The sequence below is a fragment of the Mauremys mutica genome, chromosome 7 (assembly GCF_020497125.1).
Source record: "Mauremys mutica isolate MM-2020 ecotype Southern chromosome 7, ASM2049712v1, whole genome shotgun sequence".
Taxonomy (NCBI): Eukaryota; Metazoa; Chordata; order Testudines; family Geoemydidae; genus Mauremys; species Mauremys mutica.
Genome location: NC_059078.1, coordinates 116,982,943 through 116,998,783, shown reverse-complemented (window position 1 = coordinate 116,998,783; position 15,841 = coordinate 116,982,943). Strand labels below are relative to the sequence as shown.

Sequence of the window (15,841 nt, the reverse complement as noted above, 5' to 3'; positions counted from 1 at the left end):
AATGTTCCTACCACCAGCCTGCCTCTCTGTCTTTGCTAATGGTGGCTAAAACATAAAGGACTATTGTTATATAACACAGTGTACTTGAGTAGCATCTCTCATGTGAGTTACTCCTGGGGAAATTCTGTGCCACTGTGCAAGTGCAGAATTAATGTCCCCTGCAGATTTTTTCCCTCTTGCAGAATAATTGATTCTGATGGAGAGGTGAAGGGAAGCTGCAATTACACCTTTTCCCCCACCAGATGGCACCAGAGAGGGAAGCAGGCTCATGGGCCAGAACAGCCAGCCACAGAGTGGGAGGGGGCCGAGGCTGTCTGCTCACAGGACCTGGTGAGGCGAAGGAGATATGGGATATGGAGAGGACAGATGGAGCTGCTGGGGGGTGTCACACAGACAGGTTCAGAAGGGCTAATAGGAGGACAGATTGGGGCAGGGGCACAGGAGCTAGTGGGGAGACAGCATTGAGCCAGGGGCTGAATGGGAGTGAGGGTGCAGGGACACCTGGGGACAGGGCAGATGTGCCTGACTGAATGGGAAAGGCTAGGGGTCAGCCAGGGTCTGCTTGGGGGAGGCTCCCCAACTCGCTTACATGCCTTCCCCCCAACCCCCCGCCCTGTTCCATACTTCTCCCACCCACACCCAACAACTCTCCAGGTTCACTCCCTGGCTCATTCCCAGCAATTACTTCCCTCTCCTTCAGCTCTTCTGGGACCCCTGACTCCCTCAAGTCTTTGCACTGCTTCTTAGGGGTGCAGGAAATAAATTTCTCTATTGTAATTTAAATGAATAGTTACTCAAAGTTCTGTATTCATGTGCCTAGTAAGAAATCTATTTGTCAAAAAACATTTCCTGAATCTTTTTTGTCGTCTGTATTGTTAGACATAGTTGCTGACAGGTATTTGAAATAAATTACCAAAATAATTTAAGCTGGTGTGCTTATATTGTGTTTTGACAATGTACAGAATTTTGCAGAACTTGAAAATATTGTGCGCTGAATTTTTGGTACAGAATTCCCCCCCGAGTCTGACTGTACAAATACATAGTAGGAAGTGATCCCTGTTGCAAAGAGCTTACATTCTAAATAGCAAGACAGACACGGTAGAAGAGGAAACAGAGGTACATTGAGGTTGTGACTTACCTGAGGTCATACAGCTGGTCAGTGGCGAGTTAGGAATAGAACCCAGGATTCCTGACATGTGAGCGGTGCCGTAACAAGGGCGAGGGGAATGAGGCACTTGCCTCAGGCGTGCAAAGCAGAGGGGCCCAGGTCTACTGCTATCGGCAGTGCTTCGGCGGCAGCTCTACCGCTGCCGCTTCTTTGGCAGCAATTCGGCGGCAGGTCCCTGAGACCTGCCACCGAATTGCCGCCGCTGCTTCATTCATTCTTCGGCGGCCAGTCCTTCTCTCCGAGATGGACTCAGGGACCCACCGCCGATTTGCTGCTGAAGAATGAATGAAGCGGCGGCGGCAATTCGGCGGCAGGTCCTTCCCTACGAGAGGGACCCGCCGCCAAAGAGGCTGGAGCCAGCCCTTGCCTCAGGCGCAAAAATTCCTTGTTACGGCTCTGCATGTAAGCCAGTGCTGTGTCCACAAGACCTCACTGCCTGCTAACTTACATGGCTCCCTGGAAACTTTAAACAACAACAACAATAAAAAGCTATAGATAAAATCATCCCCAAACGCTGCTCTTCAAACTCAGCCTGGTGTCTAGGAACATGAAAAACTAACCTAATATTTACTTACTCTACAGCAAAGGTAATCTTTAATAACTGTAAAGTGTGCTCTATCTTTTTTTAATCCCCCTTATGTTTCTTTACTCCCTTCTCTCTAATTTTCCATTTTCTCTGTTCTTCTTTCCTTTTTGTTTATTTTCTATCTTCTTTGCCTGCCTGACTCTTTACATCTCTTTCCCGCTTCTAATGGGGCCCATCTTTCCCTCTAGTTTTCATACTGCTCCCACCCCTTATCTTTTTCCTTTTTCTTGGAGCTCCTCCATCTTTTTCTCTATTCCATAATTCTTCTCTAACCTTCATTCTTCTCTTCCTCCCCTTCTCCCCCATTGCCCAATCTCACTTTATCTTCCCTGGGTCAGTCCTTTACCTCCTTTTCCCCCAATCACTCTGCACACCTGACAAGGGAGGGGATTTTGCCAAGACCCTCTGCCTTGAGGAAATCAATCTTCAAAATTCAACTTGCTGCCTCTTTAGAGATGGGTTTGAGAAGCTCCCTAACTGCAATGATGTCAGTGGGTCTCTGTCTCTTATGACCGTTCCAGAGAGGTGCATTCTTTAAATTTTGTTTGAGTTAAAGAGGTCAGCAACTGTTGCCAGGGAAACTTGACTTCACTAGTAACACTAGTAACACTTCCTATCAAATCCCATATCAGATCTTCAGGAAATACATCAACAGCACAGGAATAGATTGAGAAAGCATCACAGTGCAAAACCAGTGGATGTTTGGTATACAATAAAAGAGAAAAGCCCTAAAACGGGGGGATAAAATTGCGTCCTCAGGCAGATAGTAGGGTCCAAACCTGCAACCTTGATTTAGGACAGTAGTCAATTGAATTACAAACCAATGCTATTGTAATACTTGAGTCATGTAATTGCTGTAACAGGATAATTATTGATACTCCCTATTTCATGTCCAGTAAATAATTTTTTTTTAATAGTAAGAAATAAACAGTTGTTCCCACCAGGTAATTCACCAAAGATTATCTCACTGCTAGAAACTAGGATGTGTGGGAAAGCATTATAAATATCTGAACAACATACTGATGTTAGGGTTGTAGACACATCAGTGGTTTGAGTGCCTATTGACTTTCAAGAAAATTGAGAGTTAAAAATTATATTGTGGATGAAAAATCTAGGAAATGCAGAGCTAAGGCTGTACTTCACAAAAAGTTCCCCCAACTACTTTAATTCTACCCTACCGGTCTTGGCAGGAACCATCTTTTTGTTCTATATTTGTACAGCACCTAGCACAATACTTCCTGGGTTTATGACTGTGGTAGGTGCCACTGCAAGACAAATAATAAATTGTAATAATTCCCACTTCTCTGGATGCAAAGTGTCAAAAAACATGTACCACCGAACACTGGTTTTACAATTGTTTGCTTAAATGGATGCCTCCAACACTAAAGGCTTGTCTTTATGAGGAAAAAGTATATTTCAACACATTAGCTAAAACTAATCTTAGTGTAGCCAAGGAAACTGTAGTTTTAATATGTTTAGCTGGTTAAGGTTAACCATAGGATCCACCAGGGATTACCTCAATCAGCTAACATATTAGAACTACAGTTATCTTGTCTACACTAAGATTTAAACATAGGTTAACTAAAACATAACATACATCTTTTTTTTTTCCCTATTGTGGATATAGCCCCAGTGTGATGATTTTGTACCACACTAACTTCTGCTCTTTCATATGAGTGCCCTAATAGCATGATTTGGACGTATGAGGATAGGCGCTGAGTTTTATTTTTCCCCAGGGGTGCGCCACACCCGCTCTGCCTTCGCTCCACCTCTTCCTGCCTACTCTCTGCCCTCCCCCAAGCCCTGCAGCAGTGCCGATTAGTTAAAAGGAGGTGCTACCAAACAGCTGTGGCTATTGGGTGCTCAGCACCCACTATTTTTTTTTCATGGGTGCTCCCCACAGCATCTATATGGAAGCACGGGGGGGAACCTAAAAACCCTATTAAACCATGACACTTCACTGCATATGCTTCTCTCTGGGGAGAGGATGAGGGACAAACAACATGTGACATTAGTCACATTGATTAATACACGACTGGAAGGTGCTCAGATACTCCAGTGATGAACATGATGTAAGAACCTATATAGAACTGAATGTGTCTAATGATGGATACTTGGTTGCCTCATAGGGTCTGATCCTGTGAAGAGCTGGTTGCTTTGCAGAATTAGAGCCTTAATGAATAGTGGGTAATTGCCTTCTGCATGCTGTTTGTTTAATTAAGACTTCATAAAGATATTTTGCAAAGTGTTGCTCATAAAGAAAGCCAGGAAGCAGCCCAACCTTTACATGATTAAGAGGAGGGTGATCTAACTGCTGTGATCACAGATATATGAAACTGATAGGGACGGATAAGGCAATCTGTATTTCTTATGTGCTCAGGTTGCTGTTATGAGGACTGAGTTAAGGTAGTTCAGGTGCTTTATTTCACAGATGCAGCCTTAAGCTTGAATTTCCAAGGTTTCTATTTTTTGCGGGGGAGGGCTGTACTTTTTATGAACCCTAATATTTTTGAACGATAATATGTACTCAAACTATTGATGAATGATAGGGCTTTGTGAAAGGACATGCTCTCCCACTGGCGGCGGCGGCGGGGGGGGAAGGCTAATGAGCTCCTCTGGCCTGTGCTGCACTAACTAATGAGGAGCACCTGCACACCTTGTTTCTCCTGGAGGAGAAGGGGCCTCAACGGGGAAGATTACCATAGGAAGAGGGTAGTGACCAGGAAGAAGGCTGCTCCATGTAGACTGCTAGTTACAGAGGCAAGCCAGTGGAACAGGAGACAGCCACTGAACAGGCTACTTCCAGAGCCACCCAAGCTGACAGCCAAGCAACATGCCTCAGGAAGATGGGTAGGAAGGAAACCCCATGAAGGGACAATAGGCTTTTAGAGACTGAGCCCATAAAGCCTTTTCTAGGGGCTGACTGATAGGCCAGCTTCAGTTCCAGCCAGGTTCTCCTCCCTTGTAAGGGGAAGGGAGGAAGAACCAGCCCTTTGCCAAGGAGCAATTCCTCTAGAGAACTCCCCTAAATGTAACCACTGGGGGAGTGGAGAGAGTAAATGAAGGACAGTGGGACCTGGGGGAGGCAGGAATAGGGTGTCTTGCCCCCTCCTACAGGCTTCTACCTGAATTTCATTTTCACAAGGGTTTTTTTGGGGGAGGGAGAGGGAGGAAGATCTGTTGTTATGTATGCATGCTTAGGTCATAAGATCTGCGGGAGAGGAGCATGTATTCAGTGTCCTAGGGCTGGCAGAAAGAAGGTTGAGCAGGTGGGTGGCTGTTTAGATCCAATATGCCTTGCAGCTGCAGAAGTAACTTCAGAAAGTACTTGTGAGTTAATTCCATTTCTTTATGCTGCCCATCTGGCATCTTGAAGTCCTCTGGCTGCTATATCAGATTCCCCCAGTGGAGTGGCCCAGCATTTTTCTTCCACATGCCCCATGGCTGATATGGTAGCTGCACCCCCATGAACAGTGCTGGAGACAGTGAGCTATAGTTCTGGGAAATACATGGCATTGAATTATGTGTGTAGCAGCTAAAGATTCAGTAGAATGTTGCTAATTTGTGCTCAGGTCGGATATTATCAATTAGGAAGCAAGGAGCAAAGCCTAAACCCAGTTGCAGAGGTCTGGAGCAGTGGCTCTCAACGATTCCAGATTATTGTATCCCTTTCAGGAGTCTGATTTGTCTTGTGTACCCCAAGTTTCACCTCACTTAAAAACTACTTGCTTATAAAATCAGACATAAAAATACAAAAGTGTCACAGTACACTATCACTGAAAAATTGCTTACTTGTTTTGTCTGCATGAAATAACTCCTTGCCTCACTGCAGGGCTGGGGGCCACCACCCTTATGGAGGCTCCCAAATCCTGCACTGTTGTGGAGAAAAAAGCATGCTTCAGGCTCAGAGGTGTAGGGATTGATTTGCCCCCAAAGTAAAAAAAACAACAAGGAGTTGCAGATCATTCATCATCATACGTATTTTTCTCATTTGTCAATTGCAGTTAGGCTTCAGTATTTGCAGTACTTTATAGTACACAAGTAATAGTATCGGGATATCTTTTATAAAAATAATGGAAGCCATAATGTAAATGCATTTATTTGATCTTTGCTAAGAGGCAGAAAGAAACTGCTTGTGTGTGTAATTAGTTAGGGCCTAGTGTAATTGTTCTCCGTGCACTAAATGCTACCCTTTCTCCTGCAGAGTAGGCTGAAGAAAGTTGCTCAAATTCCTGCCAGATGACTAATTGGGTAAGTGTGGACATTCAGGATATTTCTGAATCTGCAGCTTTATTTGTTGTCCTTGTCTCATTAAGGGTTTTATTGTTTGCATTCCAGGATCTGTGATTTCTCCAGCTGCGGCTCTGGCTTTGATAAATTGTCATTTGCATGCTTGGAAAATTTAACTTTGTCATCACTGACAAAAAAAAAATTTGCTTTTGTGTAAATTTTGATACTGGAGCTTTCTAATTCTTAATGTTTATAATGCAACTTTGAAATCAATGGGGCTTAGCTAGTAGATCTGATTGCAGGGCTGGGACCTAAAACTGTGGTGATAAGCACTGTTCCTTATTGTATTTTTAAATCCCAGCCTTTATTTTTATTTGGTATGTTTTATTAATAAGCCTGCTATTGCTATGCTCAAAATGAGACCTCTAATCCAGCTGTGAAGTGTCTTTTCCTGAACATAGCCAAAGTCACGTGATAATTTATAGCCAAAAGAATGGCTCATGTCTGTCTCAGTTTGTGTTTTGACAGCAGAACCAGTCTCAACTGCATTGTCATCTCCCACCTGTCTTGGGTTATTTCTAGGGAGAATGCTCCACTCTGCTACAAAGTGGATGCAGGTCTGAGATCTAATACAGCTAGAGGGGAGGCTGATTTAACCTTAGTCCTATCAACCCTCCCTTATATCCGAGTCCCTTACCAGCAGAGCTTCTTGAGCCAGAACCAGCTTCTGAAGCAAGGGACCCCATGTCATCAGCTGGGCAAAGGGCCTCTAATTTTGGGTCAAGGTTCCCGCATAGGTCAAACTGTAACAACCCTGTCTCAGGACAACATATAATTCCTGTGTTCTTGTGGATGGTTGGTTGTCTAGATGAATGTTAAGGCAGTGTGTCCGTCCCCCGCCCCCTGGGTTAATCCAAATTGTTGGTTACTTCTTCCTGGCATATTAACAGGATTTATATCTGAAGCGCCTTAAGGAGTCCTCATAGCTGTGATATCTGAAGTCATAAAGAATTACACTTAACCTTCTAAAAGACTCATCTTGGAGTTACATTCATGCAATCCACAGTTAGTAATTTCTAAATACAAATTACTGCAGATTTACTTATTTCTTTGTAACCCATGACAATTCTATTTAATGACTGAATTCTTGAAAAAGAAACAAGCTGTATTCTTTGCCACTTTTTCTCTTTAAAGAACATTTCACATTTATACTGTCAAAGTAAACCTTCCTTGAGGTAATGGCAGCTGGAATCATTGTAAATATTTCTGCAAAAGGTGAACTGTCAAACTGATACTATGCTTTGGAGTCTCATTCTCTCTTTTAAGCCTGCCTGCCCTCCTCTTTCTGGCTCATCTTCTTTGAAGGTTTCATCTCAAATGTGAATCTCTTACAGTCTAATCTTTCATTTCTAACAATTCCTATTTTTTTTAAAATTACTGGAACTTCAGGATCAAGTTTTGGTGTCACTTTAAGCAATGGAGTGCTCTGAACTTACAGTGGTATACTTAAGAGCAGAATTTGGTCCTTTGTGAATGCATCTCTGAGGTATGCATGAACTTACATGTGTTCAGTTGCCACACCTGCCTTTGAAATAGTTTTCAACTAGCAATAATCACACCTCAGATTAACTTCATTGGCTATGATACTGCCACTGCAAGACACAAATGTCCAGCTGTAAGTAAATCTTTACTTTTGTAGTTAACTTGCTGCATTTAAAAAAAAAATTCAATATAGTAAGATACGGAGGAATCCAGATGGAGCAGTTTGACTATTCCACAAGGATTTACAGCATCAGTACATTCTACAGTTAGTTCTAAAGCCAAAGTCCACATTACTTACTTTCTGGCAGATATTTTGAAGTCTAAATTATGAACCAAGTCTTACTTGCCATACTCATGTGAGTAGTCCTATTGGCTTCTGTGCAAATATTTACATAAATAATATTAGCAAAATTTGGCCCTAAATGGGATTTTGACATACACCTTTAAATTTTTCTTTTCCCTCTAGTGTTTAATGAACTGTGTGAGTTTGAGTGGTCCATTTATTTTCACAGCCTGCGGGGGCTTATGTTTCTTTGAATATTTAAGAGAAACCTCTAGTTTATATAGGTGAAATTTAATAGATTTATTTGCCATATTGTTGTTTAAAGCTACAAGTTCTATATGACACTAATTATTTACAGAGATATATTACGTTTGCATGATGATGTGTAGTTGAAAAAAATCACCAAGAGCCCACTTTTTTTTTTTCCGTAACAAAAGGTTTTCAAGGACTCTTAAGGATTGAAGCTGCTTTCAAGTCAGGTCCCTGCTATCCCACATAGTTCTGATGCAGACAAAGTCAGCTCTAGGATAATTAAATACACACAGCTTCAGGCTAGCACAAGCAGCAACAATGTGTTTTCCTTTTACTGTTCCCAGGTACTTCTAGCCAACAGGAGAAATAATTGTGTACATTCATACATTTTTATCTCATTAACCTTTACTTGCTAGAATAAAATATCCTGCAAAGTGCATGTATAATGTGGCAATATCTAGAACAATTCACAAAGTTGAATACTTAAAAGGGGTCAACGTAATGGTCACATAATATTTTAGTCTATTGACAAACAAAATCGCAGAAACCGAATCACTGTTACTAAGCTGGAGCTGAATATTGGCAATTCAGTCTCCAAGTGGAACCAGCCCACCTTGAGCTGAATGCTAGGGTAAACCACTAACATCTGTGTTTTTGTCCAAATATTTGGTCTTGACTACTTGACTTACTACCGGGGTAAGTCGACCTAAGTTACGCTACTCCAGCTATGTGAACAAATAGTTATTCATGTAGCTGGAGTCAATGTAGTTTAGGTCAACTTACTGCGGTGTCTACAGGAGACACTCTCCCATCAACTTGCCTTACTCTTCTTGCTCCAGTGGAGTACTGGAGAGTGTTCTGTGGTCAACTTAGAGGGTCTTCACTAGACTCACTAAATTAACCTCCTCTGCATCGATCTCAGCAGCGTCGATCCCTGATAAATGTAGACATGGCCTTTGTGTCTAGATTAGGGTTTATACATGCCTGAGCCCGATGGTAAACCACAAAACGTTTGTGTCCTGGCATAACATCTGCAGAATGTCTAGACTAGCAATTATAATTATTAGTTTACTTGAGTTAATTGATTGGTAATTTAATTAAAGTTAATTGCCAATCAATTAACTCAAGTAAACTAATAATTAAGACCGCACTATCTAGAGTAAACAAACCTTAGGTGTTAAGTGATGTTTCAACTCATGTTGTCATAGGCCTGGGGTACAGGCAGCACTTGCACTGGTTTTACTAAATTCAGTTTTCACATCTATTTAGTTACCTAGTGCAAACCTTGTGAAGGGAAACTGAAATCAGTTTAAAACTCACCTCAATGTAGCTTAGTTCAACAAATTTATGAAATTCCCAAACAGTGTGCCCTCTGTGAATAGTTGTAGTAGTATGTGTGTTTATTCCCATTGTAAAAGTTAGTCATAATGCACCATTTGTCGTCCCACCCACTCCCCCCACGTCAACAGCTGTCTTAGAAACAGTGTGGTATGCAAGTTTCAATGGACATTTTGTGTGTGTACATGTGTGTGGTTTTATATTTATATAAAATTTTGTTTTCTTCATTTCTAACAAAACTAGAACTCCCTTTTTTTTTTCTTTCTCCTGGTGGTGGTTATGGTATTTATCTATCTGGGATAATGGGAAGGGGGGATTAATGTAACCCCTCCAGCAGTCCCTAGAGAGCTTACAAAATTCACATTACATATGAGATTCAATTTGAACAGCTGGTGTAGGCCATATTAAAAAAAAAATTAGGGGGAAAATACCTTCTTGGTTTTCAATTTTCTCCCCACAAGTAAAAAGATCACATTTTGTTCCGCTCTAATTAGTATGAGTACCAGTGCATGACTTCCAAAGCAGGCAGATGCTTTGAATGAAGTGTAATGTAGATTTTCATTAATCTTTTCTGGCACAAGGCTTTTTTTTTCTCTTATGTCTATGCAGGAAGTAATGACTAGAAAAGATGAGAACTCACATGCAGTTCTATCCAACTTAAACTGGCTTTTGTAAAGGGCAAGACAGGGTCAAGACAAAAGTTACCGGAATATGGATATGAGGCATCTGTTTTCTGGTTTTCCATTTTAATGGGGCAATTCCCTTTTTTTTTTTATCAGAATTCAAATTAAGAGGACTGACTTCTAAGGAAATTAAATAGGTCCTGCTAGTGAAGGCAGGGGGCTGGACTCAATGATCTTTCAAGGTCCCTTCCAGTTCTAGGAGATTGGTATATCTCCAATTATTACCTTACCTAAATATCCATGCACTGGAGTGAAAGTAAATCTAAGTTTGGTACTGTGGCTGATACTACAGAAAGCCATGAGATTCCCCTCCGCACCCAATAGAGAATTTAAAAACTGGACTTCCTGAAGATGTATTGATTTCCTTTAAGTAAATAAAGGCAGATTTCCCATTCTGCTAAGGCTGCTGATGAAAGCCCCACCAATAACCAGGGGCAGTCAGAAGATTGTATGCAGTAAAAACTGAATTATTTCTGCCTCCATTTCAACGGTTTCCCCTTTGAGCTGATTCTTTCTCAGAAAGCCAGAAGAAAACCTGCTTAATGATTGGTGGGGATGTGCAAACTTCATCTTGGTGCATATTATGATAGATGTAAGAGTAGGTTGTCAAACTGATTCTATAGGAAGAACCAAATTCCATTTTTAATTAGGATTTGTGGGCCTGGGTAAGAATTTAGGATGAGTTACACTTCTCCAACTACCGCAGCACTTTTGCTGATGCCAATGGGAGATTGGCACAAAGATCGAGGGTAGGATATAGCCTATAAGACCATGTCTACACTGCAGTCAGAGGTAAGACTAGAGCATGTGTAGACATAGCCAAGCTAGCTTTGATCTCAGTAGCTTGAATAACAATTGCAGTGAAGCTGTCTCCACACCCAATCTTCTGTTGTCATCTTCTTCCTGCCTGTGTGCACAGAAACTGGAACCACAATAACTTAATTGGTTGTCTTTCATGGCTTTTGTTATATCAGTGCAAGTCTGTGTGTGGAGACATGCTTTTGTTGATTTTAAGTTATCTCAAATAAAGCATTCTTATTCCAAAGCAAGAGTATCCAAACGCAGGTTTGCACCTGAACAATCAAAGGTGAGAATTACAACTGCTTTTGTTGTTGTTGTTTCCATATAGACTTTCTCCACTTAACTTTTCGAACCCTACAGTGACTTCCAATCCCTCTACTCCAGTGGTCCCCAACCTTTTCCGGGTGGCAGGCGCCAGACGACAAGCCACCAAGGACCGTGGTCGGCGGACAAGCATCCGCCGAAATGCCACCAAGAAGCGGCAATGTCAAGAGGCATTGCCACCGAAAATCAGCAGCATTTTAGCAGCAGCGCTTCCTGATGACGCCACTTTTCGGCGGCAGTTCGGCGGACGCTTGTCCGCTGGCCAGTATGCGGGTGCACATAGATGTCCCGGTGGGCGCCATTGCACCCGTGGCAGGGCCAGCTCCAGGCACTAGCATTCCAAGCTGGTGCTTGGGGCGGCAATCTGCAAGGGGCAGCAGTCCCCCTTGTTTTGCCCCCAAGCAGTGCACCGAATTGCCGCCGCGAGCGGCGGGGGCAGTCCCTGCGCCCTTAGGGCGGCAGGCGCGTTTCCACAGCGGCGGTTTCAGCTAAACATAGAAGCTGCTGCCGAATTGCCGCCGCTGTGGAAACGCGCCTGCCGCCCTAAGGGCACAGGGACTGCCCCCGCCGCCCGTGGCGGCAATTCAGCACGCTGCTTGGGGCGGCGAAAACTGTAGAGCCGGCCCTGACCCGCGGGCACTATGTTGGTGACCACTGCCTACTCCCTCCCCACCAAATTCTCATGCTTCATTCCTAATTCCTTTCCCTAGGGGCTAGAAAAAAGCACTGAGATAGTTAATGCTGACAGATTTGAAGCGTCACATTAGGCTTTAGGATTAATATCCAGTGAGACCAGGGCCGGCTCTAACTTTTTTGCCACCCTAAGCAAAAAAGAAGAGTGCCGCCCTGCTGTACCCCCCCCCCTGTGAGTGCCGCGCTGCCGAAACCCCCACCCCCCTGAGCACCACGCCCCCTGAAGCCCCGCCCCCGAGTGCCATGCCGCACGAAGCCCCGCCCCCTCCAAGCTCCACGCTCCCGCCCCTCCTCCGAGTGCCGCGCCAGCCCCCACCCCCCCAGCGCCATGCCAAGCCCCCGCCCTCCCGAGCGCCGCACTGCCCAAAGCCCCGCCCCCCGAGTGCCACACTGCCCGAGCGCTGCGCCGCCTGAAGCCTCACCCCCCCCAGTGCCCTACCGCCAAAACAAAATAACCCCCTCCAGCGCTGCCCTGACAAACCAAAACAAAACCCCCCAAAAAACCAAAACTCGATCGCCGCCCTGCCCCAAGGTGCCGCCCCAAGCACGTGCTTGGTCGGCTGGTGCCTGGAGCTGGCCCTGAGTGAGACTGAAGGGGGATGGGTAAATTCACACATCCCAGAGCCAATGAATGAGGCTGTCTGCAAATTCAGGCAGACAACACTATGGATGTTGTTAGCTTAGATTTTCTCAAGAAGATCTAGAAATTGACTTTAATTTAAAAAAAAAAAGTTGAGTGTGCAGATCAGAATAAGACAGGCACGCTGCTTAAGTCCACTGTCTAGGTTGGATCCAGCCTTCAGACTGATTGTTTGATACTTCTGTAGAAGAGGTTCTGAACATTTTAAATAAAAATTCTTCCTTTAACAAAAAATTCTTATTTATTACACAAATGGATTTCTGTTAACAGGTCAAGTGAAATGATTACAGGGATATAAACAGCGTGTGTAATGCTGCATGTAGGGGAAAGGACAAATCAAAGAGCACCTGGAAAATGTGTTTGAAGTAATACTCAATAGCACTCTCAGCCTACAGAAATAGGTTTTTCAAATTGTGCAGAAACAAGAAACACATTATATTTCATCATTTTAGAAATAGAAACAGACCAACATTCAACCATGTTGCCAAAGCAGACTTCTGGAAAACAACAGAGCCAAAAATAGGTTACAATCTACTGGAAGTATTAAACTATCTGAAGGCCACACACGCTAAGATGAAATGTCTTTCTGAAATGAGTGTGTTTTAAATGGTGGAAATGCTACAGGGAGCTAAAATGAAAGGTGAGTGTATTTAGCATTTGGCACCAGGAAGGAAATAATACACCATTTATGGGTTCTCTGAACTGCTCTGGGATCTGGGAAGAGTAGTTGTGCAACCTGGGTAAATGTTGGTCTCTGAGCAGTAGCAGAGAAACCCATAATTGTTTTATTTCATCTCTTTCACTTTGCAGAGTATGGGACTAATCCTAAAGTATTAAGGAGGGGGTTTCCTTTGAATCTTTTTATCAGAGTGTAGTTTGCTCCTCAAAGGAGATACTGGGATTTCACTTCTCTAACCTGCAATTCCCCAGGGAACCAAAAAAGGCAAGGTGTGGGAACCACAAGAGACACCCACACATGTGCTCCTTGACTTCTCTCTAATCCTCAGCCTCACTGGCTCCAGGAAAGCGTGCTTGCAGAGATGCCCAACCAGCCTGACCTCTCCCTAGTTCATCAGATTCATGGTGCCAGAGCCTCCTGGAAGGGATCTTACAACATTTGGGAGAAGGATGGAGAATGGCAGCTGACTAATGACACAGTTGACTAATATTCTAAGACTAGCACAATCAGCAAAAAATAAAAAGACCTTGTGCCCATGAAGATCAGAGAAAGTGGCTGATAGTGAAAATCCACCTGCTTACCCCAACTGTACAGGCTCCAATTTTATATGTAAATTGGCTTCTCATGCATTCTCATTGCTGGTGCTTTTGGTGAGAAGGAAAAAAGAGCATAATCCTGATTTGCGTTTTTATATAATAATGAGGCTCTGTGCTTAGCACTCCATGTTTCCTTACAACTGGTATGAGAACAATTGTGTATTTAAATGCTCCAAGTTAAGTGTATACTATATTTTCTTTATTCCCAGTTCCAATAAAAGTAACTAAGGAGCTGATTCCCACAAGGTTCTGAGTGCCCTTCATTCCCATTGAAGTCGAAGCTAAACAATCTGGTCCCGTTTCAGCAAACCACTAAAGCATTCAGTGGTTAACTTTAACAACTGGTATTTTTTGATCAGCTCTAGTTCTGAGGCCTGTATGAGGCATCCAAATAGTATCAAATCTCAGCAAGCTGATCTCACAAGATTTTGGCCCCAGATATTGAAATTGACTCAAATCAGTGACACACATGACATTTCTGATGTCTTGAACACCTACAAACTATACCCAGAAAATAAGTTGTGTGGTTCTGGATCTCATCCATACCTCCAAAAGCAAAGAGGTGGCTTAAATGAGGGTGACTCTGAACCCTCTGAATTTGGGAGAAGTAGATGTTTACAATATTTAGGTTCCATTTCAGGCCCAGGTATAACTTTTATTTAGCTAGCTCGCTATAGTATTACAACTAATCATTCTAGTTTTCCTTTACATTAATCCATTGGTGTCATACCTCCTTAATCTGCCAAACCTGAAACTTGGGAAATGAGGTGGTACAGAGACACACAATTAGGGACATAAAAGCCAATGCAAGAATCCAAAAATGATGCAGGATTCACAGATAATGTGTAATATACAACATTTGTTTCCTGAATCAGCATTCTTGTTGTTTATTTACTACAGTAACTTTCCTGTTAACCAGTATCATGGTAATGCAGCACGAAGACAGAGTTGGGTCTCAAATGAGGGACAGCGAGAGGTCTGCTTTCCATAACAAGGTCAGGGTTCTCTTTCACAATGGAGAATATGGCTGTGTTCATGGGCCCTTTTTACAAGAATGTCCTTTGTTACTGAATTGGTTGCATGGACTTAAAGCCAGTACTATTTGAGGCAAATAAGATTAACACTAGTATCTCTGTGGACACAAGATCATCTCATGATCTCTTCATCCCACATTTCAGATGTAGTCTTTATTTTTCCTGACGTTTGCCATTTACAATTTATAAACATAATCATGTGATTCTATTGAGATGGTAACTTAATTTATCTCAGTCTCCTATAATTTGAGATTGATTTCCTGGTGGAAGAGCATTAGGTTTGTATTATGTGCCACTGCCCATACTTCGAACTGTACCCTGATTCTCTGACCAAATAAACATAAATAAATAAAGACCAGAAGTAAAGGGATCATAAGAAAATCCTCATCCTCATCAAAATTCAGAAATAGAATCCTGCTTTTAGAGATGGAGAAGGATTTGTTAGACTGGTCCATTCCCTGGCTAAAAGAGGATGTATCAAATGTTAAACACAGATAATATCTCGGATATTAAATTCTCACACTTGAATGAGAGAGGTTAATTCAAGTTCCCCAGAGTCTTAAAATTAAATATGGCAAAATTGGCTGATAATAGATAAGAGGAGAAACCATTCAGTGGAGCACAGAATGTGGTTCATTGCAGATAATGCTAATAACATATATTAGGCTGTTCTCTTGTCTCTCTCTCCTTTTTATTTAGATTTTTATAGACAAGAATTCTTTGTATCATCAACTTGCAAACTTCCTCCATCTCCATTATAGCTGGAAATAAAAATTCAGGTGAACAGAAGTGCAGGGAATGATTTATTTGGAAGGGAAGAAAATCGCCTCCAACCCTCCCAAAAATGCTTCACCAATAGAGCTCTACGATCATTTACACCATCTGAGGATCTACACCCCTCTCTGTTCCTTGGGACTTAAAGGGAAGGAGCATATATTGGATTTGGTCCCTCTTTCTTTGATGCTCTGGGATGTATAAAGAAGGCTTTCTTC

General features: G+C 42.7%; 1 long non-coding RNA gene and 1 other non-coding gene across 3 annotated transcripts in view; one reads left to right on the top strand and one right to left on the bottom strand.

The window, feature by feature from the left end:
* The first annotated feature begins 4,492 nt into the window (after window positions 1–4,492).
* Window positions 4,493–15,841, top strand: part of LOC123375028 — a 31,764-nt gene continuing 20,415 nt past the window's right edge. The window contains exons 1-3 of one of the 2 annotated variants that reach the window (XR_006581299.1): window positions 4,493–4,604; window positions 5,959–6,005; window positions 13,548–13,624. This is a non-coding gene — a long non-coding RNA (uncharacterized LOC123375028). Of the gene's footprint in view, window positions 4,605–5,958; window positions 6,006–13,547; window positions 13,625–15,841 lie in introns of those variants that run through there. The other variant, XR_006581298.1, reaches the window with a different exon arrangement.
* On the bottom strand, window positions 7,508–7,645 carry LOC123375225. The gene has a single exon (XR_006581347.1). It is a non-coding gene; the product is annotated as a U4 spliceosomal RNA (small nuclear RNA).